Source organism: Triturus cristatus, chromosome 5_2 (assembly GCF_964204655.1).
Source record: "Triturus cristatus chromosome 5_2, aTriCri1.1, whole genome shotgun sequence".
NCBI lineage: Eukaryota > Metazoa > Chordata > Amphibia > Caudata > Salamandridae > Triturus > Triturus cristatus.
The window spans coordinates 863,507,668-863,531,854 of NC_140588.1; positions in this window are offsets into that span (position 1 = coordinate 863,507,668).

Consider the following 24,187-nt stretch of genomic DNA (forward strand, 5'->3'; position numbering starts at 1 on the left):
AGGTCTGGATTCGTAGGGGATCGCGAGGCCGCCGATTGTGCTGAGACTGCCGTCTGGGTAGAGAGGTCTGGGTTCGTATGGGACCGCGAGGCCGCCACTTGTGATACTGTCGTATGGGCAGAGAGGTCTGGATCCGTATGGGATCGCGAGGCCGCCGATTGTGCTGAGACTGCCGTCTGGGTAGAGAGGTCTGGGTTCGTATGGGACCGCGAGGCCGCCACTTGTGATACTGTTGTATGGGCAGAGAGGTCTGGATCCGTATGGGATCGCGAGGCCGCCGATTGTGCTGAGACTGCCGTCTGGGTAGAGAGGTCTGGGTTCGTATGGGACCGCGAGGCCGCCACTTGTGATACTGTCGTATGGGCAGAGAGGTCTGGATCCGTATGGGATCGCGAGGCCGCCGATTATAAGAGGTCTTGGTATGCATAGTAGGAATCCCCTGTCCTTAGGTGGTAGATATATGTGGTTGCATTATTGTAAATAGGTTCTAGGGAGAGGGTAACGTTCTGGCTGGGTTAGTGAGGCTCTGATGAGCGGGTTCTATCTGATCCGAAAACCCAAGCAGAACATTTGGCGTCACAAACCGTTTACGAAACCTGTGTGCGTTGTGGTTGTATCGTGTTTGCCTTCGGCGCGTCCGTGGTTTTGTTTGTATATTATTTGTATATACCTGCGTGTAGTTTTCTTTTCTCTTTCTTCTTTTTCTTTTTCTCTTTTTCTTTCTTTTCCGAGATGTTTTCTAGAAAGTCGAAATCTACTTTTAAGTTGCCCGTTGATATTCCCGGCTGGGATTCAACGCCTTATGAAGCCTTAGCCCGTGAGTGGGCTGATTCTACTGGTTTGAGTGAGAATTGGAATTCTTTTTTGGAGCTGGCGGAGCCGGCTAATGTGATTACTTGTTTACAGAAGGCGCCGGTATCTAAGGGTGATGAGCTTCCCGTTTTGGGGCGCAGAGGTTGGATTGTTCTGTCTGCGTACAGAACTCTGCATGAGAGGTTGTTGAAGTTACAGAACTTGCATAAGGATTTGGAAGCGAACTTTGTTGAGATTCAGAATGCTCATACTTTGTTGCGGTGTCAAAATAAGTTGCTCGCTGATAAACTTGATACGTACCAAACTATTGCCGAGAGGGCGGCTGTGCGAATTGCTCGTTATAAATACAAGAATCGTCGTGGTCGGGTTTCGTCGCGAAAGGTGCGTCTGGTCGTGGCGAAAGCCGGACTGGATTGGAATCCTGATGAATGGGATGGTAATACCTTGAACTCGAGTGATTCTCCTTCCTCGGGTGAGGAGTCTGCCAAGCGCGAGTCCTCTCGCTCCGGCCGTGATTGTAAGTCTGCTTCTTGCGCCTCTGATGGTGCACCCCGTGATTGCGCTCGTCCTTCGAGCGGAGTAGATGCTTCTTACACTGATTGTTCCTCTACGTGTCCTGGTCGAGCTCCTTGTGATGCTCGTCCCGCGGTCCAGTTTTTCGGCGGAAGGTGCAGCAGGCTCCCGGTGCTCCGAATGGTATTGCTTTAGACTCTTTGGAGGATTTTACTCAACAAGAAATTAGTGATATTTTGCAGCGATTTCGGCAGCGAGCTGGTGAGACCTTACTCACATGGATGGTGCGCCTTTATGAACTGGGCGCTGCTGGCATTATGTTGGATGCTGGCGATTGTTTGAAGTTTTGTTCCTTGAGTTCGGATTCTACTGTACAGGATCATTTTCGTAACTTTAATGCTGGTGGTCAAATTTCTTTGCTTCAATTGGCGACTGAGGGTTGTAATCACAAATATCCTACTGAGTCTGACTGGCCTGTGAATGACAAACCGTGGTATACTTTGCGCGATGCTGCACAACGTCTCAAAGAGGAGGTGATGAAAACGGCAATTTTTCTGAATACTGCTGACAGGTTGCTTGATGGTTTCTTGACATCTTCTGTGCGGAATCGTATTATTCGTTCTTCCCCTGTTGCTTATAAGCAGGTCATGATGACTTTATTGATTAATCAGACTGGTAACATGTTATCTGTGGTGCTGGAATCGGTACGCCAACTCGGTGAGTTGGGTGAGTGGTTTAAACCTGAACGGCAGTCCCGGCCTGACACTCGTACTCCTGGTGACAATAAACTTACTAGACGTGATATGTTTTTTGGTCTTATGGCCGATGGTGTGCGGAAGGAGGACATTGATGGTGAGACTACTGCTCGTTTGTGGGAAATGTTTCGCAAACGTGGCTTGGATCGAAAGGAGGGTGCCCGGCGTGTTCGGACAACTGAGTGTGATCGTGGTTTTTCTGACGGTAGCGGTGATGACGACCGCCGTGGGCGCTCTGATCGTCGTGATGATCGACGTTATGTACGTGATTTGTCCCCCCGTCGTGTGAGAGACAGGGAGAGAGAGGGGGAAAGAGAGAGGGGGAGAGATGATTATGTTAACAGCAGACGTAGAGATGATAGGGATCAATCCCCTGAGTTGAGAAGGAGAGAGGATCGACACATATTGGCCGATCGAAACCCGCAGTACAATGCAGAGAACAGTAATCCATTTCGTAATGGAGATGGATATGAACAGGAGGTATCGATACCTGGGAAACGTGAGAGTCTTTATCTTGATTTATCCTGGTACACAGAACACAGTAAAAAGGACTAGGAAATAGGTCAAGCTCCAGTACACAGATGGGCTCACAGAGATAATAGACCCTATGTAGATATTGATATTTATTGGAGACATCGTAATATCCAAAGGGCCCGAGCATTGGTAGATACAGGAGCGGAGGCCACTCTTATTCATGGAAAATCAAAGAAGTTTAAAGGTCAGCCTTTTACAATTACCGGATTAGGTGGAAAGGAAACTCCCGCAGTTCAAACCTTACTTGAAATGAGAATAGGTAGAATTCCTAGAAAAGAATACTCTGTATTAGTGGTGCCACTCTTAGAATTCATAATTGGAATTGATATTTTTAAAGGAATGACTTTGCACTTAGATGATGGATGTTACCAATTTGGAACTAAACATTATATATCGTCCAGGCCTGTACGGGTTGGTCGTTTAAGAATGCCCCCCATAAAAGTTCCCCAGGCGACAAAAGTGGTTCGTCAGAAGCAGTATCGTATTCCAGGTGGTCATGAAGAGATTAGTACCACTATTCAGGAGTTGGTGGATGCAGGAGTTATAACCCCAGTTACTTCTGCTTGGAATAATCCTGTTTGGCCTGTACGTAAGAGTGATAATTCTTGGCGCATGACTGTTGATTATCGAGAATTGAATAGACACACACCCTCTTTGACTGTTGCAGTACCGGATGTTATTACCCTAATTGAAAGAATCCAAAAACATCCAGGTACATGGTATGCGTCCATTGATATTGCTAATGCTTTCTTTTCGATTCCGATTGCCCCTGAGTGTCAGGAACAATTCAGTTTTACGTGGAACGGGCGTCAGATGACGTTTAGAAGTCTTCCCCAGGGCTATGTGCATAGTCCTACGATATGTCACCGGCTGGTGGCAGAGCATCTGGCTGAGGTACCGGTTCATCCACAAATTCAGATATGTCACTATATTGATGATATTTTGATCCAAGGCGAATCACAAGAGGAAGTTCAGACCCAATTAGATAGAGTCATTGAGTGCTTGCGTGAGAAAGGTTGGGAAATCAACCCGGATAAATTACAAGGTCCGTCCCAGGCTGTGAAATTTTTGGGCATTAATTGGCATGAGGGGCACCGAGAAGTGATCCCTCAGGTTAAACAGAAAATTCTTGATTTTGCAGTTCCGAGGAATAGGAAAGAAGCCCAAAGCTTCATTGGCTTGTTTGGTTTTTGGCGCCAGCATATTCCTCATTTGAGTCAAATATTGGCCCCTTTGTACCAGGTCACTCGTAAAAAGAATGCATTTGAATGGGGTAAACCACAGCAAGATGCGTTTAGTCTGGCAAAAGAAGCAATTCAGCATGCTCTGGATCTATGGCCTGTATGTGATGGTGATGTGGATTTGAATGTGTCTGTACAAGGCCTTTATGCGAATTGGAGTTTGTGGCAGAAACAAGGCAAGAGTAGAGTACCGTTAGGTTTCTGGACTAAAAAGTTACCTGATGCTGGTGAGCGTTATACACCTTTTGAGAAACAGTTACTTGCATGTTATTGGGCTCTGGTGGATACCGAGCAATTGACTTTGGGACATGATATAGTTTTGCGACCTGAAATTCCTATCATGCAATGGGTTATGAGTTCGCCGAAAACTCACCGAATTGGACACGCTCAAGAGGCGAGTGTGATTAAATGGAAATGGTATATACAAGACAGGGCACGTGTGGGACAAAAAGGAGTTGTATCTTTGCATGAGCAGGTGGCACGGGCGCCATCAACTGAGACTGAGAGTGAATGTTCCGTACCTTTAGTACAGGAGTCTCCTGTTAAGTGGGGTAAACCTTTTGATGATTTGTCCGCAGAGGACAGAAATCATGTCTGGTTTACGGATGGTTCAGCAAGGTTCATAGGGACGAAACGGCATTGGAAGGCAGTGTCCTATAATCCGATCTCACAAAAATTGCTGAGTACAACTGGTGAGGGTAAGAGCAGTCAATTTGCTGAACTCTATGCTGTTTATCAAGTTCTGAAACAAGAGTTACCTGGCACATGTCATATTTTTACCGATTCTTGGTCTACTGCCAATGGACTGGCAGTTTGGTTACCGACTTGGCATTCCCATAGTTGGAAAATCCATTCAAAAGAACTGTGGGGAAAAGAATTATGGCAGGAGATTTGGGAAATGCTCCCACAGAGTACTGTTACAATCTTCCATGTGGATGCTCATACCCCGATAGACTCTCTTGACAAATTCTTTCATAATATTGCAGATGAGAAATCTAAAATTGCTGAGGCAGTGGTGGACACGCAAGATTCTGATATTGCGGGATTGGCGAAATGGGCCCACCAGAAAGCAGGACACTTTGGAGAGAAAGCCACTAGCAGGTGGGCTGCTGATCGAGGAATTTATATTCCCCTAGATTTAATCAAAAATGTTATTCTACATTGTCCCATTTGTCAGCATATCAGGCAGCGCAAAGTGCCCCAAATTGTTAAAGGTCATTTACATCGCGGGAAATTGCCCGCTCAAATTTGGCAGATTGATTACATTGGTCCACTTCCTATGAGTAGGAATTGTCAATATGTTTGCACCATTGTTGATACATACAGTGGCCTGTTGGTGGCCCTTCCCTGTAAGCAAGCTACCCAATTGAATACTATTAAAACATTGGAATTGATTATGATGTATTATGGTGTGCCATTCCAAATTCAATCTGATAATGCATCCCATTTTCGTGGAAGATTGGTACAGGAATTCTGTGTGGAAAACAATATTGAATGGGTGTTTCATATACCATATTATCCACAGGCCTCGGGTCTTGTGGAGAGGTTGAATGGCTTGCTAAAAGATCAATTGCGTAAATTAACAGATGACAAGTATAAGAATTGGCGAGACTTTTTGCCTCAAGCGCTATTGATTTTGAATAACCGTCCTTTTCTAAATGCTGAATCCCCTCTTATGCGTTTGTTTCCTCCGAATGTTGATGCTAAGCCCAATGAAATCAGAGAGACCGTGATGTACTGGGAGATTACTCCCGGAGCTTTGGCTCCATGTAGAGCGACCCCAGGGTCGGCAGGTTTAGACTTGCATGCCATGAATGACACCGTTATAAAAAGTAAGGATCGAGTCATCATTGAAACCGGTGTTGGTGTTCATATACCAACTGGAAATTTCGGATGAATCGCCCCTAGATCGGGGATGGCTGTAAAAGGCATTCAGGTGCTTGGAGGAATCATTGATAGTGATTATCAGGGAGAGATTAAGGTGCTCCTGCTGAATAGCAGTGAGGTTGACTTACTGATACATCAAACTGACCGAGTGGCTCAATTGCTAATAATGCCTGTTTTCAGTGGTGAGATGACAAAAGGCACTGCCCCAACTTTGCTAACTGTACGAGGCCAGAAAGGTTTTGGCTCCACAGATAATCCTGGGGCCAGAGTTTGGGTGCAGTCGCCTAAGAATCCCCCTGAACAAGCAGAAGTCATTGCAACCGGTCAAGACAACACCATTTTAGTTATGAGACCAGGGAAAGATAGCTGGGAAGCAGTCCCGGCTGACAAATGTTACTTACGAGAATGAATAATGCCTGTATTTGATTCTCTTTCAGATCATTCTTTGGACTGTTGCTGCAGGATGTGTCGGCGTTGGACTCCTTTTGGGCTGGTACGACGAGAGAGGAGGGATCCCATCAACCCGGGCTGAGTTGAGAACCCGAGTGTCGCGTTCCTTCGCTGCGTGGGATTCGTCGCCGAACTTTTGGATTACATTGGCCAAGCAAGTGACTAAAGCCCCTCATTTCTGCTTGACACCGATGAGATCGGTGACGGACATTCTGGCAACTTGTTTAGTTGCTGTCCCTGCTTCATTGGAGACTTTGACTCATATTTTTAATATATCAAATGCTCGCCCCAATGTTCTTCTGGGCGATTTCGCTGCCCATGAGTATTGCCCCTTGTGTACTGTACTGTCAGACCCGATACCCCCCATCCAGTCCCAAATAGTTACCTATAATATCACACAGGGTGATTTATGTTTTTTCCTTACTTGTGATCCTAGTGCAATTTCTGAATGTATGCGTTTAAAATTGAAAGGTGCCACTTCATTCACCGCTCATGAACGAACTTTGTGCCTTCAAAGGACACCGAAAACATGTACTTCTGTTCAGAATAACATGACTTGCAAGAGTATGGTAGTTACCCCCAGTCACTATCGCACGATGTTACTACCTGCCGGATGGCTTTTCTCATGTGGTAATACTTCCTGGCCATATATCCCCGCAAATATTTCTGGAGGCCCTTGTGCCATTACTAGACTGAGCTTACTAATGTTTTCATCACATCCGAATGCCAACTCTCGTGTGATTCGAGATACAGTGAGGTTACAGGAGGATTGTGACTCATCTTTGCATTTATATTCCAAGTCTGAATACCTTAGCCTGGCTATTTCAATTGTTGGTGTTCCTGCTTTGGCAGTTTATAATGCCAAATCTATTGGGAAAATGGCCTGCTGGATGGTAAAATCCATCAATCATACTTCTACAGTCCTGTCTGACATGCTATTAGACGCCCAGGGTGAACGAAGGGCTATCTTGCAAAATCGAGCGGCCATTGATTATCTTTTGCTTAAACATGGACACGATTGTTCTGATTTTGAGGGTCTTTGTTGTTTTAACTTGTCGGATCATACAAAATCCATTCAAGCTCACATTGATAAATTACATGACTTGACAGAAGAAGTTAGAAAACCCATTGACCTGTGCTGGTTTGACTGGCTCTTTAATTGGTTACCTAATTTGCATATGTTACGTCAAATATTAGGAGGTATTCTGATTACTATCGGCATTTTGATTTCTATCTGTTGCTTTATTCAGTGTATTCCTTCACTACTTCAATTCTGCACACCTGGTACTAGACATAGATCAGTTAGTCTTGTTTCATATTATTCTTCCACAGATATTAGTTCCGTTTAATGAATGTATAATAGACTAAAGTCAAGGGTGAAATGTTCTGCTCGATTTTCCCGGCCTTCTTGTGAGGAAAAGATGATTAAATGTGACTTCAGTCTCTTACCATTCAAGTCTAAGGGTTAGAGTAGTGAATGGAGCCTATTTACTAGGCACTTCGACATGATTCTGTGCTCTTCCCCATAGATCAGGGCTTGCACACATAGCCTAGGGGATAGATTCGTTAGTATTAGGGATAACCTGTCCTGTAGTGAGGGTATTTCACGGAGCTGTGCTGAATTCAGGCCTGGTAGGCCTCAAACGGGAGAGACTCCATCTTTCTTTCTGCTCCGGCAGCTTGGGATGCTTCTAGGTCAAACTTAATGTTTTAGTTATGAGGTGTTATTCACTTGGAGAGAACCGGTTCAGGCCGGCCCTTATCGAAGGATTGTATTTTTCTTCATGCCGAAGACACTACATCAGGCCGGCCGGCTGGGAACGTGTCCTTGGTACGGGGAGGTACAAGAATTTGGTGGGCGGCAGGTTACGGGCCGGAATTTTCCATGAGGAAACGCACCTCTATATTAGTGAAAGTCTGAGGCAGTTACATGTTCAGTCCGTAGGCGGCATCTAGCCGTTAGCAGTAAAGCTACTACTTATTCCAGGGAAGACAGACGCCATCTTGAAGGCGGAGAAGAACCGAGAGACAGATGCTTTCCTAGCAGAATAGCCAGAGAGGAGAGAGTAGCCGATAAGGAAGAGGTCCCAGTGACTCGGAGAAGGGTGATTCCAGGCGAGCCGAGACACAGACGAGAAGGGAACCTAGATGACCACTGAGTGCAGGCTACATACTACTAAGGTGATGTCGACCCTTTCTTATTAGAGTGTACAACTTAATCTTTCACTTTTCTTTGCAGGTTATGTGTTATATCGTAATGTTATGTGATTGTGTATGTAATGAGTAATAAAGTATCCAGTTTGTAGTGAACCAACATGTGCTGCGTGTTCTTGTATAAGAGGGTAGCCTATTCTTCTAGTCAGCTGCGGCTACATGAACAGATGTTAACCCTGATCAGGTAAGTGGTAACTGAATAAGGGAAAGAGGAGCCCCTCGAACCTGAGAACAGGCTATGCTCGAACTGGCAATCCTTGTGTGATCTGATGAATAGTGAGACTGATTCCCTTTTTGTATGTTATGGTGATCATAGGATGAACTGTCGTATGAGACTGCCGTCTAGGTAGAGAGGTCTGGATTCGTATAGGATCGCGAGGCCGCCACTTGTGATACTGTCGTATGGGCAGAGAGGTCTGGATTCGTAGGGGATCGCGAGGCCGCCGATTGTGCTGAGACTGCCGTCTGGGTAGAGAGGTCTGGGTTCGTATGGGACCGCGAGGCCGCCACTTGTGATACTGTCGTATGGGCAGAGAGGTCTGGATCCGTATGGGATCGCGAGGCCGCCGATTGTGCTGAGACTGCCGTCTGGGTAGAGAGGTCTGGGTTCGTATGGGACCGCGAGGCCGCCACTTGTGATAGTGTCGTATGGGCAGAGAGGTCTGGATCCGTATGGGATCGCGAGGCCGCCGATTGTGCTGAGACTGCCGTCTGGGTAGAGAGGTCTGGGTTCGTATGGGACCGCGAGGCCGCCACTTGTGATACTGTCGTATGGGCAGAGAGGTCTGGATCCGTATGGGATCGCGAGGCCGCCGATTATAAGAGGTCTTGGTATGCATAGTAGGAATCCCCTGTCCTTAGGTGGTAGATATATGTGGTTGCATTATTGTAAATAGGTTCTAGGGAGAGGGTAACGTTCTGGCTGGGTTAGTGAGGCTCTGATGAGCGGGTTCTATCTGATCCGAAAACCCAAGCAGAACAGTCAGCTACAGCGGCGTGACCCTTGACGAGATGCGACGACAGCGGTCTTGGCAGCGGCACTCTTCTCCGACGTTGCGAGATGCTTCCGCTCGATGCGATGCTGCAGCGGCGACACCCCTTCTGCGAGATGCGACGACAGCGGCTCCGACGGCGGCACGCTTCTCCGTGGATGCGAGGCGCTTTTCTGGATGCGGTGCAATGCGACAACTACGATGGCTGCGATGGCGACATGCTTCTTCGGCACGGCGAGACACTTCCGGAATGATGCGAGACGCTTCTGCTCAATGCGGTGCTGCAGCGGCGACACTCTCTGCGAGATGTGACGGCAACAGCTCCGACGGTGGCACGCTTCTCTTCCTTGCGTCGCGCTTCCAGCTCCTTGCGACACGCAGTCCCTCAGAAGCCCAACAACAGCAGCAGGCACTTCCAAAAGACTCTGGGGAGCTGGGGGTGAAGTCCACTGGTCCTGGGACTTCGTTCAGGGGGCAAGCTCAGTTCAAGCCCTTGGAGATCTTTTTAAACCACAAGTTGAAGCAAAGTCTTTAGTAGTCTTTCTCCTCTCCTTCAGCAGCAAGGCAACCACTGCAGGCCAATCCCCCAGGTCAGGGACATTACTGCTCCTACAGCTTTCCCAGTTCCTTCTCCTCTGGCAGAGGTTCTTCTTGTTTCAGCAGGATCTAATTCCTTGGGAGCAGGGTCCCAATATTTATACCCCTAATTCCTTTGTTCCTCTTGGGTTGAGGGGCATTTGCCCAGTCTAAACCAGTTCATGAGCACTCTGTTGACATGACTCTGCCTTTCTATTCAGGGTGCAGGGCAGAGCCATCAGCCGCTCCGCAGGAGGTGGAGCCAGCATTGTGGTAGCAGAGCACAACCCTATTCAGAGCCCAGGTGTACTCCTCCCACCCATCTGACTGCCAATCTTCCTATTCACCACCAGGCTACCTAGCCCTGCCCCTCTGGGTTTCCCCAGTCCTGTCACTCACACAACCAGACAGGCAGATACACATCATAGCAGAGGCGGGCTGAAATAGTCAGGCAAGCAAATACCAACTTTCTAAAAGTGGTATTTGCAAACACAGAATATTAAAATAAACTTTACTAAAAGATGTATTTTATTATTCTGAGTTCAAGCATACTAAACTCGAATTTCTACCATGTTCCCTGGGTCTGTTAGGATCATAGAATGTAACAATTCTAACAGCCCATTCTGGCCTATGGAGAACAGGTAGCCTTACAATATTGAACAACGAAAATGGCTGTAATTCACTATTAGGACATGCCACACACATCAGGGCTTGTCCTACCTTATGCTTACAATGCACCCTGCCCTTGGGCCTACCATAGGGGTGACCGATATGAAGTTAAGGGAAGGTTTAGAGACTGGCAAGTGTGTGCACTTGCCCAGTCAGCATGACAGTACCAGACTGCACGCAGGTTCTGCAATGGCAGACCTTAGATACATTTTACCAGGCCGCTTCTGTGGGTGGCACAACCAGTGCTGCAAGCCCACCAGCAGCATTTGTATTTACAAACCCTGGCACTCCTGGTGCACTTTACTGGGGTCTGACAGTAAACCAAATAGGCCAATCATGGAATCCAACCAACATATACAGTTTAAATAGGGAGCACTTGCACTGTGGCACTGGTTGGCAGTGGCACAGTGCTCTGAGCAGCTAACACCAGCATAACACATGAGGCACAGCGAAAAAAAGTGGAAGGGAGACTCACGCCAAGGTGCCAGGTCTAACACGAGTCCTCTCCAGCTGAAAAGTGGGGGGAACTACCCTACCCCAGGAAGTTCATCATCACTAAAGCGAAAAAATCCGGACAGACCGTGAGCATTGGCGTGATCTGTACCAGGGCGATGTTCCACCGTGAAAAACATACCCTGTAGGGAAATGGACCACCTCAACAGCTTTGGATTCTCACCCCTCATATGCATCAACCATCTGAGGGGCCTGTGGTCTGTCTGAACCCGGAAGTGAGACCCAAACAGGTAGGGTCTTAGCTTCTTCAGCGCCCAGACCACAGCAAATGCCTCACGCTCAATAGCACTCCATCTCTGTTCCCGTGGAAGTAACCTCCTGCTAATAAAGGCTACAGGTTGATCTAGGCCCTCTTCATTAATCTGTGAAAGAACAGCCCCCACACCATGCTCTGAAGCGTCTATCTGAACGATAAACTCTTTGGAGAAGTTGGGAGCCAAAAGCACGGGTGCCGTGCACATAGCAGCTTTCAGGGCCTCAAAAGATTTCTGACAGGTGTCAGTCCAGATCACCTTCCTGGGCAGCTTCCTTGAAGTCAGCACTGTCAAGGGGGCAACAATGTTGCCATACCCTTTGACAAACCTCCTGTAGTACCCAGTGAGACCTAGGAAGGCTCTCACCTCTGTCTGGGTTTTGGGCGACTCCCAATTCAGGATGGTTTCTATCTTGGGTTGAAGGGGTGCCACCTGGCAACTCCCAACTTGGTGCCCCAAGTACACCACTGAACCCTGCCCGATCTGGCACTTACTCACCTTGATCGTGAGGCCTGCCCTCCGCAGCGCCATCAACACTTCCCAGAGGTGGCGCAGGTGTTCCTCCCACGTGGAGCTGAACACTGCGATGTCATCCAGGTATGCTGCACTGAATGAATCCAGCCCAACCAACACCTGGTTGACCAACCTCAGGAAGGTGGCAGGGGCATTTTTCATCCCAAAGGGCATAACCCGGAACTGGTAATGCCCAACAGGGGTGGAAAATGCTGACCTCTCTTTGGCCCCATCGGTCAAGGAGATCTGCCAGTACCCAGACGTTAAATCAAATGTGCTGAGATAGTTGGCAGCCCCTAGCCAATCTATGAGCTCATCAGCTCTGGGGATGGGGTGTGCGTCAGTCCTGGTGACCGAATTGAGTCCTCTGTAGTCCACACAGAACCGGAGTTCGGGTGTGGCTCCCGGCGCAGCAGCCTTTCGGACCAAGACCACTGGGCTGGCCCAAGGACTGCTTGAGGACTCAATTACCCCAAGGGCAAACATCTTGGAGACCTCCTCCTTGATGCAGGCCCTTACTCTGTCAGTCACCCTGTAGGCCTTGTGCCTCACAGGTGTACAATCCCCAGTGTCCACATCATGGACGCACCAATCAGTGACACCGGGAACCAGGGAAAACAGATCAGAAAATTGTCCCAGCAGCTGGCGACAATCATTCTGTTGCTCAGGGGTCAGGGTGGAAGAGAGGATGACACCATCCACTGACCCATCTTGCTCCTTGGCCGACAGGAGGTCAGGAAGAGGCTCGGTCTCCTCCTCCATCCCAGCATCTGTCGCTAAGAGCATGCCCACTTGGGACCTCTCCAAGTGGGGCTTGAGGCGGTTGACATGAAGGACCCTTAAGGGGTTCCTTGGAGACCGCAAGTCCACCAAATAGGTAACCGGACTCTTGCGCTCCACCACCTCAAAGGGACCGGTCCACTTATCCTGGAGTGCACAGGGCTCCACGGGGGCCAAGACCCATACCTTCTGTCCAGGCTGAAGCTCTACCAGAGTGGCATTCCGGTCGTACCACCTCTTCATCTCCTCCTGGCTGGCTTCCAGGTTTGCCTCAGCAAGTTCCCTGAAACACCTAGTCTGGTTCCTGAAGGCCAGCATGTAGTTATATACATTCTGGGGAGGTTTCCTGGGAGATTGCTCCCAGCCTTCCTTGACCAGACTTAGAGGTCCTCTCACTGGGTGTCCGTACAGAAGCTCAAAGGGACTGAACCCTAGAGACTTCTGTGGCACCTCTCTGTAAGCAAAGAGGAGGCATGGTAAGAGGACGTCCCACTTACGCTTCATGGGTCCTTCCAGGCCCATTATCATGCCTTTGAGGGTTCGGTTGAATCTCTCAACCAACCCATTTCCTTGGGGGTGGTAAGGTGTGGTGAATTTGTAGGTTACACCACACTCTTGCCAAAGGGATTTCATATATTTAGATATGAAATTGGTACCTCGGTCAGACACCACCTCTAGAGGGAATCACAATCAGGAGAAAATTCCCATCAGCGCACGTCCCACCACGGGGGCCGTCACTGTCCTCAGAGGGATAGCTTCTGGGTACCGGGTGGCATGGTCTACCAGTACCAGGATGAACCTATTGCCCATTGCTGTCCTGGGGTCCAATGGCCCTACAATGTCAATACCCACTCGCTGGAATGGGGTACCGACCACAGGGAATGGTTGGAGTGGAGCCTTCTGCTTCCTTCCACTCTTCCCACTTGCCTGGCAAGTTTGGCATGTTCTGCAGTGAGTATCTGAACTACTGCACATTTGGGGCCAAAAGAAGTGGGTGACAAGCCTTTCAAAGGTCTTGTCCTGCCCCAAATGTCCTGCTAAGGGTACATCGTGAGCCAGCCCCAGTAGGAAGGCTCTAAAGCGCTGGGGTACCACCAGCACACGGGCTGACCCAGGCTCCGCAACCTTAGGCTCAGAATACAGGAGGTCGTTCTCCCAGTAAATGAAATGTGTTCCGGACTGATCACCATTGGCCTGGTCTGCAGCCTGCTGCCGCATACCCACAAGAGAAGGGCATTCTTTCTGCTCCCTGCAGAACTCTTCCCTGGAGGGTCCTCCTTCTTGCTGCCAACGGGTCTGCTCAGGCAGGTCCCCCAGTTCAGCTATCTGTTCCCCTGTAGGTTCCAGGGCATCCCCCTCAAGGTCTGCTTCCTCCTGTACCATGGGAACTTCAGGAGCCGGTTTCCCACGCCCCCTGCTCCTTCTCTCTAAGGCCGGTCCCTGGGCCTCCCTCTCAGGCTCCAGGACCTCTTGAGCACCTCTACTGGCTGCCATGGACCGTGTGGTGACACATGCCCAATCCAGCATACCCAACATCTCCAGGTGAGCACTTCGCTCCACCTTAGCCCAAGGTGAGCTCTCCAGATCGTTCCCTAACAGACAGTCTACAGGCATGGCGGGCCTCACAGCTACCAGAATAGTACCAGAGACCCCCCCCCACTGAAAGGGAACCTGAGCCACTGGGCAGTGACTCTCGGTGTTGTCGGCGGCAACAACCGGATAGAATGCTCCTGGGACAACCTGCTCCTGAGACACCAGGTGGCGCTTGACAGCCGTCACACTGGCTCCTGTGTCTCTGAGAGCTTCAACCCTATGGCCATTTATGGTCACCCACTGCCTGTATTTTTTAGTGTTCTCAGGCAGCTGGGTTTGGGGGACCACTTCACAGTCTCCTAATGAGGCAAGGGACATCTCTGTGGGACCCCACCCACCTTGGACACCCATCTCCTCCCCCAGGGCTACACTAGTCACCTGCCGGGAAGGAGCACCAGTGGGTGCTGGTTTACCAAACAATGGACACTTCACATCAGAGGCAAAATGCCCCATGTTACCACACTTGTAACATCTGATGGGCCCCTTCTGAACAGGTGTACCTGTCGGGGCCCCGGTCGGTTTCTGTGGTGGGGGAGGCTGAGAACCTTTCCCTTGGTTCCCTTGGGGATTACTTTGTGGCCTCTTCTGGAACTCCCTCTGTTTACCCTTGTCCCCCCCACTCTTCTGCTGGGGACCCTGCCCACCTTTGGCGGAATCTCCCACTTGACCCTTGTGGACCCTGGTACTGACCCAGCGGTCCGCCTCCTCAGCAAGCTTCCTAGGGTTAGTCAGCCTACTATCAATCAGGTGCTGGCGTAGCTCAGGAAAACAATTACTAGACAAGTGCTCCCATGCCATTAAATCAAGCAGCCCTTGAAAATCATTAACTTTGCTACCCTTCGCCCAACCATCCAGTGCTCTGCAAAAAAAGTCACATACTCAACATATGTACTGTTTGGAATCTTGGTGCAACCCCTGAACCTTTGCCTATACAACTCAGGGGTCAACCCATACCTAGACATCAAAGCAGCCTTCATATGGGGATAGGAATTATAATCATCTGAAGGCAAATCCATCAGTGTATCCCGCCCCTCACTAAGGAACCGTCCCCACAACCCCGCTCCCCAATCTTTCTCAGGGACCCAGAAGGAAGACATGGCTACCTCATAGGCCTTAAACCACTGCTCTATGTCATAATTTTTTTTAAATTCCTTTACTACATCCTTGGGTATGTACACCCTTGACTCCACCTGCACTGACGGTGTGCTGCCACCAGAGGGAGCTTTTTCTAAATTCTGGGCTTTCAGCTTCATCTCTCTCAAAACTTTTTCATGTTCATATTGCAGCTTCTTTTCTTCCAGGGCTAACTTTCTACTCTGCATTTCCAATTCTAACTGCCCACTTAACTTGAGCTTGGCCAGCTCTAATTCATGCATCCTACACTCTTTTCTATCTGCCAGCTCCTCTGGAGATAGACTGTGGTTAGAAACACTGGTACCAGCAGGGGAAGGGGTTCTCCTTCCACCTAGACCTCCTGGCCCATCTAACTGTTCCTCTGCATTATCATCATAAATGGCATTCCTTGCTTCTACCCAGGCCCTCAGCGCCTTGTAGAACTCTGCCTTGTTTTTACATCCAGTTGTAGAAACTTTAAACTTTTTGCAAAAGGATTTCAGCTGCTTGGCAGTGTAGTTTTCCAATTTCTCTTCTTCCCATTCCAACTCAGTATTCACAGAGACTATGGATGCTGCTTTCTCCACCATGATTAAGTTTGGCAGTACTCAAAAATAGAAAGTCCCAAAAAGAAATCTACCAACAATAATTGGTTGCGTTTAAGGTCTGCACTCACTAAGTAGTGTTCACCAATCACTGTACATGAGTCACAAATGCAAGTCCAGAATCCTCACCGCGGACCACCAATGTTAGAATCCGGGTTCTCTGGTTGGCACAGGTAGGTACTTGTGACAAGCAGGGAACCTTTCCTCTAGTCAGGGAAAGGGGTTACACTACTAAAACAACCCCTGCTCACCCTCTAGGTAGCTTGGCGCGAGCAGACAAGGCTTATCTCAGAGCGTTATAGGTTAAGCATTTGTGAACACATACAGTAACCAAGTGACAACACTACAAATGGACACCACACAGGTATTAATATTAAAAATAAGGATTCTTTATATAGGATTATCACAAGACCATTAAACGATTAAAAATACACAATACGGTTGCTTAGTTGGTAGAAGATTGCTTAGTTTCTCTTAAGTTCTTAAATGCGACACTTTAAGGCAATGTACCTTAGATGCGACACGCAGGGCAACAAAAGTGTTGCAGCGATGCAGATGCGTTGAAGTTCTTGGTGCAAAAGAAATAAAGACAGGATCTTCCAGATGCGTTACGCTTCTCCAATGTTGCGAGAAGGCTCGACTCGATGCGTCAGCTACAGCGGCGTCACCCTTGACGAGATGCGACGACAGCGGCCTTGGCAGCGGCACTCTTCTCCGACGTTGCGAGGTGCTTCCGCTCGATGCGATGCTGCAGAGGCGACACCCCTTCTGCGAGATGCGACGACAGAGGCTTTGACGGCGGCACGCTTCTCCGTGGATGCGAGGCGCTTTTCTGGATGCGGTGCAATGCGACAACTACGATGGCTGCGATGGCGACACGCTTCTTCGGCGTGGCGAGACACTTCCGGAATGATGCGAGACGCTTCCGTTCGATGCGGTGCTGCAGCGGCGACACTCTCTGCGAGATGCGACAGCAACAGCTCCGACGGCGGCACGCTTCTCTTCCTTGCGTCGCGTTCCAGCTCCTTACGACACGCAGTCCCTCAGAAGTAGGCACTTCCAAAAGACTCTGGGGAGCTGGGGGTGAAGTCCACTGGTCCTGGGACTTCGTTCAGGGGGCAAGCTCAGTTCAAGCCCTTGGAGATCTTTTTAAAGCACAAGTTGAAGCAAAGTCTTTAGTAGTCTTTCTCCTCTCCTTCAGCAGCAAGGCAACCACTGCAGGCCAATCCCCCAGGTCAGGGACAGTACTCCTCCTACAGCTTTCCCAGTTCCTACTCCTCCGGCAGAGGTTCTTCTTGTTTCAGCAGGATCTAATTCCTTGGGAGCAGGGTCCCAATACTTATACCTTTAATTCCTTTGTTACTCTGGGGTTGAGGGGCATTTGCCCAGTCTAAACCAGTTCTTGAGCACTCTGTTGACATGACTCTGCCTTTCTATTCAGGGAGCAGGGCAGAGCCATCAGCCGCTCCGCAGGAGGTGGAGCCAGCATTGTGGTAGCAGAGCACAACCCTATTCAGAGCCCAGGTGTACTCCTCCCACCCATCTGACTGCCAATCTTCCTATTCACCACCAGGCTACCTAGCCCTGCCCCTCTGGGTTTCCCCAGTCCTGTCACTCACACAACCAGACAGGCACAGATACACATCATAGCAGAGGCAGGCTGAAATGGTCAGGCAAGCAAATACCAACTTTCTAAAAGTGGTATTTGCAAACACAGAATATTAAAATAAACTTTACTAAAAGATGTATTTTATTATTCTGAGTTCAGACATACTAAACTCGAATTCCTACCATGTTCCCTGGGTCTGTTAGGATCATAGAATGTAACAATTCTAACAGCCCATTCTGGTCTATGGAGAACAGGTAGCCTTACAATAGTGAAAAACGAAAATGGCTGTAATTCACTATTAGGACATGCCACACACATCAGGGATTGTCCTACCTTATGCTTACAATGCACCCTACCATAGGGGTGACCGATATGAAGTTAAGGGAAGGTTTAGAGACTGGCAAGTGTGTGCACTTGCCCAGTCAGCATGACAGTACCAGACTGCACGCAGGTTCTGCAATGGCAGACCTTAGATACATTTTACTAGGCCGCTTCTGTGGGTGGCACAACCAGTGCTGCAAGCCCACCAGCAGCATTTGTATTTACAAGCCCTGGCACTCCTGGTGCACTTTACTGGGGTCTGACAGTAAACCAAATAAGCCAATCATGGAATCCAACCAACATATACAGTTTAAATAGGGAGCACTTGCACTGTGGCACTGGTTTGCAGTGGCACAGTGCTCTGAGCAGCTAACACCAGCAAAACACATGTGGCACAGCGACAAAAAGTGGAAGGGAGACTCACGCCAAGGTGCCAGGTCTAACAACCATGAAACTCATGTACAAACATTTCCTGAAATGTGACACCACTGACCCTTTGACTGTAACAATGCTGTGACACTTCAGAGCACAAGCGTCTGAGTTTTTCAAAATGATGTGTTGCATCCCTGTGATTTAGCCTGTGCTGGGGCAGAATCATCTGTCATGCCCTTACACAGGCACACTTGCCCAGTGGTGCAAGGATGTCTGCATCACGAAGATGATTGTGTATGTGTTTGAATGGACAACTTCTTGCACATGATAAATCACCACAGTTGTTTCACTAACGCTATTTCTGCTGCATGATGCGGCACACATTGTAAGATGTGCATAAATTAGATGAATGAGTACATTCCTCACCGCTGTGTCTCTCTGAAGAAGAAATGCTTACGATCTGCAAGAAAATTCAATCAAGTTCCCCTGCGGAGCCCTTTAAACCTGACCAATTTATTAAATCCCTGCCTGGGCTCCTTTCCCCGTTCTGCAAGTTGATTAATATGTACATGTCCACGGCGGTTGTCCCCAGGGCCTGGAAATTGACTAAATTGGTCCCTCCATTCAAAAAAACCACATTAGATGTTTCTAATCCAGAGAACTTCTACTCCATCTCTCTCGTACATTTTGTATCCAAAATTGCCAAAACCTATATTAATTCCATCCTCACATGGTTCATTGAAAACAATAATCTGCTTGACCCTTCACAGAATGGGTTGCGCCCTCAACACAGCACGGAGACGGCTCTCCTGGCTGTAATTGAACATCTAAGGGGTGCACTGGATGCAGGCGAACATCAGCTTTGATACTGTTAGATCTGAGTGCTGTATTCGATACAGTGTCCCACCAGATCCTGCTGCTGAAGGAGGCTGGCATTGGGGGTCCGGCCTTGGGCTGGTTTTTGTCCTTTCTATCAAAGAGAACCTTTTAAGTATTGATGCCTCCTTTCTGCTCTAAGGTACATGCCATCCATCAAGGGGTTCCACAGGGATCAGCTCTTAGCCCTACCCTATTTAACCTTTACATCCACACCTTAGCTGAGGTAGCCAGGAGTAGAGGATTAACTGTGGTCTCGTAAGCAGATGACACACAGTTAGTGGCGGCTCTATCAACGACCCCTCGCAGGTCGGGCTCAAATTCAGGGAGGATTTTACAGCTATAGCAGACTGGCCATCTACTCTGGGCTGTCCACCTGTCCCTAAGCATACAGTGAAAAATCTGGGAGTCTAGGTTGATTCCGCCTTAACTTTTCAGGCCCAAACCAAAGCGGTAGCCGGGACCTGCTTTGGGCTTCTATGTGGGCTTAAGCCGTTGTTAGGTTTCTTTAACCCCACCAGCCGATGGCGATGGACGCGTGAGCTCGGAGCTTCACGCCGGCCCAGCTCAAGTATCCTATTTCGAAAATGGCTGCCTTGGATCCAGGTGTTTGTACTTGACCTCACCGAGATTGGGGGAGCCTGGACCAGTTTTTAGACCGATCCAGGTATCTGGAGAGCCGCGCTGACTGCGTGAGGCGGATGAGAAAGTGCCGGCCTAATATCCTCAAAATGGTGCCGATCACTGCTCTGAAGTGACTACCGCTCCGACCGCAGAGTGAGTGAGACCAGCTGCGCTTGATACCTGTTGGCCTGGCCTCGAGAGTGCTTGAAGAGGCTCTGCTGGCAGGACGTTGCTTGCAGGGGTGGCTGGGAGAGGCCCAGCCCGCTGTGACGATACCGGTGTGGGGATTCAAGTGCTGCGGCGAGGCCCCCTGGCACATTCCAGTGTCCCTGGAGGCTGGATTGGGGTGGTTGCCGGTGCTGGCGCCGGGGCCTTGCAGCTTTGCGAGACATTGGAGGGGGCCCTCACATCGACTTACGGCCCGTAGGGAACTAACAGCCAGTTGGACCTGCCGGCATTGGGATCGCAGCCATTATCCAGCTGCTGCTGCTGGGAGGCAGACCACTGAAGGGGCACTGCTGAAACCTCTGGCCTCATCCCGGTGGAGTTGTGGCGGGGGCACCCGCTGGCAGACATAGTCTGGAGGGGTAGAGAAGCGGAGTGCCCTGAGTCGAGTGAGTACTGCTGTGCCTGCTGGAGGTGAGGGCCCTGCACCGAGGATTGCTTGCCCTGGGGCCAGTGCCCTGACCGGTCGCTGGAGGCCCCGATTGCGGAGCTTCCCACCCTGGGACCCCGTGATCTGAAGAGTAGAGTGGCTGGATTCTGTTTGCTGCTGGACTGTGTGGCAGAGCACTGTGAGTTTCCTCCCGCTGCCGCCGCCGTAGTAGGTTCGCCTCTGGTGTACCCCATGTGCTGCCTACCTGCACTGTGATTGCCTGATAAAATTAGTATTAATTTTCTGATTGTTCGTTTATTTTCTCCTTATTGTCCTAACTGGTGATTGTTTTCAGATCCACATTGCGCTCCTTAGTGCTCCAGCTTTTCTCTGTGCCCTTCGCTCCTTGCCTCCCCTGCTCCCCGCTTCCCGCCGCTGCCCCCCTGCGGCCCGCCCACATTTGCCTTTTGTTTCCCGCCTCACCGCTACCCCCCTGTGGCCCGCTCCCTTTTGCCTTCTGTTCCCACCCATTGGCCGCCCCGCTCCCGCCTCCCAGCTGCTCCTCCCTCCCACTTAGCCTTTTATGGAGGACGCTGCGTGGAAGCGCAGCGGACGCGCTGCCCGTCTGCGCCTGGACCGCGTCCTGCGCCAGAACCCCTGGACCCCGCACCTCCCGCAACGTCAGACTCCGATACGACGCCAACACCCTCCACGCTCTCAACACAGGCCGGGACTACCTCTGCTTCCAGGCTGCCCCGAAACGCACCCACGGACCCTTCTCCTGCTGCTCATGCAGCTTCTCCTGTGACAGAACCACCAAGCCTCTAAGGAGCAGACCCAACCATCGCCACTGCATACTCCTCAACACTCGCTCCGCACGCAAACACGCCGTCGAGCTCTGGGACCTCCTCGACACTACGGCTCCAGACGTAGCCTTCCTGACCGAGACCTGGTGGAACGACTCCTCGGCACCGGACATCGCCATAGCCATCCCAGACAGATACAAGATATCCCGCAAAGACCGAACCCACGGAATCGGAGGACTAATAGCCATCGTCCACAAATCCACACCCTCGCAGACGACCCTCTCAACTCCGCCGAACACCTCCACTTCCGGATCCACACCGACCCCAACACCACCCTCAGAGGAACACTCGTCTACAGACCTCCAGGACCCAGGGCCCCGTTCAGCGACGCCATCGCCGACCTAGCCAGCACCCACGCACTCCCCTCCACGGACTACATCCTCCTCGGGGACCTAAACTACCATCTGGAGAACAACAACGACACCAACTCCACCACCCTGATCGACAACCTCGCCAACCTCGGATTCTGACAGCTCGTCACCGAACCTACCCATGCCGCCGGCCACACGCTCGACCCCATCTTCTCCACAAGCACCAACATCGCCTTCAACCACACCACCGAACTCCACTGGACCGACCACCGTTGCATCCACTTCACATTCAAGAAGGCAACCACGCACCACCGCACCCAACAGCTGCCCCGTCGCTGCTGGGGCAAAGTCACCGAGGATCAGCTGACCTCAGCCCTCTCCCTGGACCCACCTAGCGACCCCACCGACCCAGACGTTGCCGCCCGGAACCTCAGACAATGGATCGATGACTGCGCCAACACTCTTGCCCCGCTCAAGAAACCCCCGATCACCCAGGAACTCCGGGCCTCCAAACACACATGCCGGAAGCTAAGAAAGGCATGGCACAACGACCGCACGTCAGACAACCACACTGCCCTCAAAGATGCCACTTGCAGATATCACCAACTCATCAGAACAACCAAAAGGTCCGCCTTCAAAACCCGCCTTGACAACAACGCACACGACTGCAAAAAACTCTTTAGCATTTTGAAAGAATTCTCCAACCCCAGCGCCAACACCAACGACATCCCGCCCTCACAAGAACTGTGCGACTCCCTGGCCACCTTCTTTCACCGCAAGATCATCAACATCCACGACAGTTTCAACGTACCGCCCGGCCCGACCACGGCAGACCCCATCCCGAACAACACCAACCTACTGACCTCCTGGGCCCACGTTAGCGACGCCGAAACACGCAAGACCATGAACTCCATCCACTCAGGATCGCCAGCAGACCCCTGCCCACACCACGTGCTCAACAAAGCAGACGCTACTATCGCACCCCAACTCGAAAGGTCATTAACATCTCCTTCGACTCAGCGACATTCCCGGAAAGCTGGAAGCACGCCGAAATCAACGCCCTCTTCAAGAAGCCCAAGGCAGACCCCAAAGACCTCAAGAACTACCGGCCCATCTTCCTGCTCCCCTTCCCGGCGAAAGTCATTGAGAAAATCACCAACATACAGCTGACTCGCCACCTCGAAGACAACAATCTCCTAGACCCGTCGCAATCCGGATTCAGACGGAACCACAGCACCGAGACGGCCCTCATCGCAGCCACAGACGACATCCGACGCCAACTAGACAACGGCGAAACCTCTGCCCTCATCCTCCTGGACCTGTCAGCCGCCTTCGACACGGTCTGCCACCGCACACTAAGAACACGCCTCCAAGAAGCCGGAATTCGGGATAAAGCCCTGGACTGGACCTCCTCCTTCCTCGCTGGTAGAACCCAGACAGTCCGCCTCCCACCCTACAGAGCCCAACAAAACCGACCTCATCTGCGGCGTTCCCCAGGGCTCATCCCTCAGCCCGATATTATTCAACATCTACATGGCCCCCCTCGCACAAGTGGTCTGCCACCACGACCTGAACATCATCTCCTACGCCGATGATACCAAGCTCATCCTCTCCCTCACCAAGAACCCGCACACCGCCAAAACCAACCTCCACGAGGGTATGAAGGCTGTCGCCGAGTGAATAAGGAACAGCCACCTGAAGCTGAATTCGGATAAGAAGGAAGTCCTCATCCTCGGCCCTAACCCGTCTTTGGGACGACTCCTGGTGGCCGACTACACTAGGAACAGCACCGACACCCACAGACCACGCACGCAACTTGGGATTCATCCTCGAATCCTCCCTCTCCATGTCCAAGCAGGTCAACGTCGTCTCCTCCTCTTGCTTCAACACCCTCCGCATGCTTTGCAGGGTCTACAAGTGGATCCCGATCGAAACCAGAAGAACGGTGACTCAAGCCCTCGTCAGCAGCCGGCTGGACTACGGCAACGCACTCTATGCTGGAATCCCAACCAAACACCTACAGCGACTACAACGCATCCAGAATGCCTCAGCCTGCCTGATCCTCAACCTCCTTCACCGCAGCCACATCACCCCCCACCTAAGAGACCTGCGCTGGCTCCCCGTCAACAAGAGGATCACCTTCAAACTCCTCACCCACGCACACAAAGCGCTCCACAACTCCGGACCAACATACCTGAACAGCAAACTAAACTTCTACACCCCCGCCCGCCAGCTCCGCTCTGCAAGCCTCGCCTTCGCCGCCATCCCCCGAATCCAACGAACCACCGCCGGAGGCAGATCCTTCACTTATATCACGGCCAAGACCTGGAACTCCCACCCCACCCACCTGCGGCAGACCCAGGACCTGCTCACCTTCAGGAGGCTCCTCAAGACCTGGCTCTTCGAGCAGTAGCAGCAAACCCCCCCCCCCCCCTTCAGCGCCTTGATACCCTCGCAGGTGTGTAGCACGCTTTATAAGTACTGTGATACCTGGAACCCAGGCTCCGGTCTTCCTGATACTGGTGCGCTAAGATCTTTGTCGAGTGGACACTGGGCCACGCGTCTCCGCAGAGAATAGTGACTAGGCTCTTGGCCTTG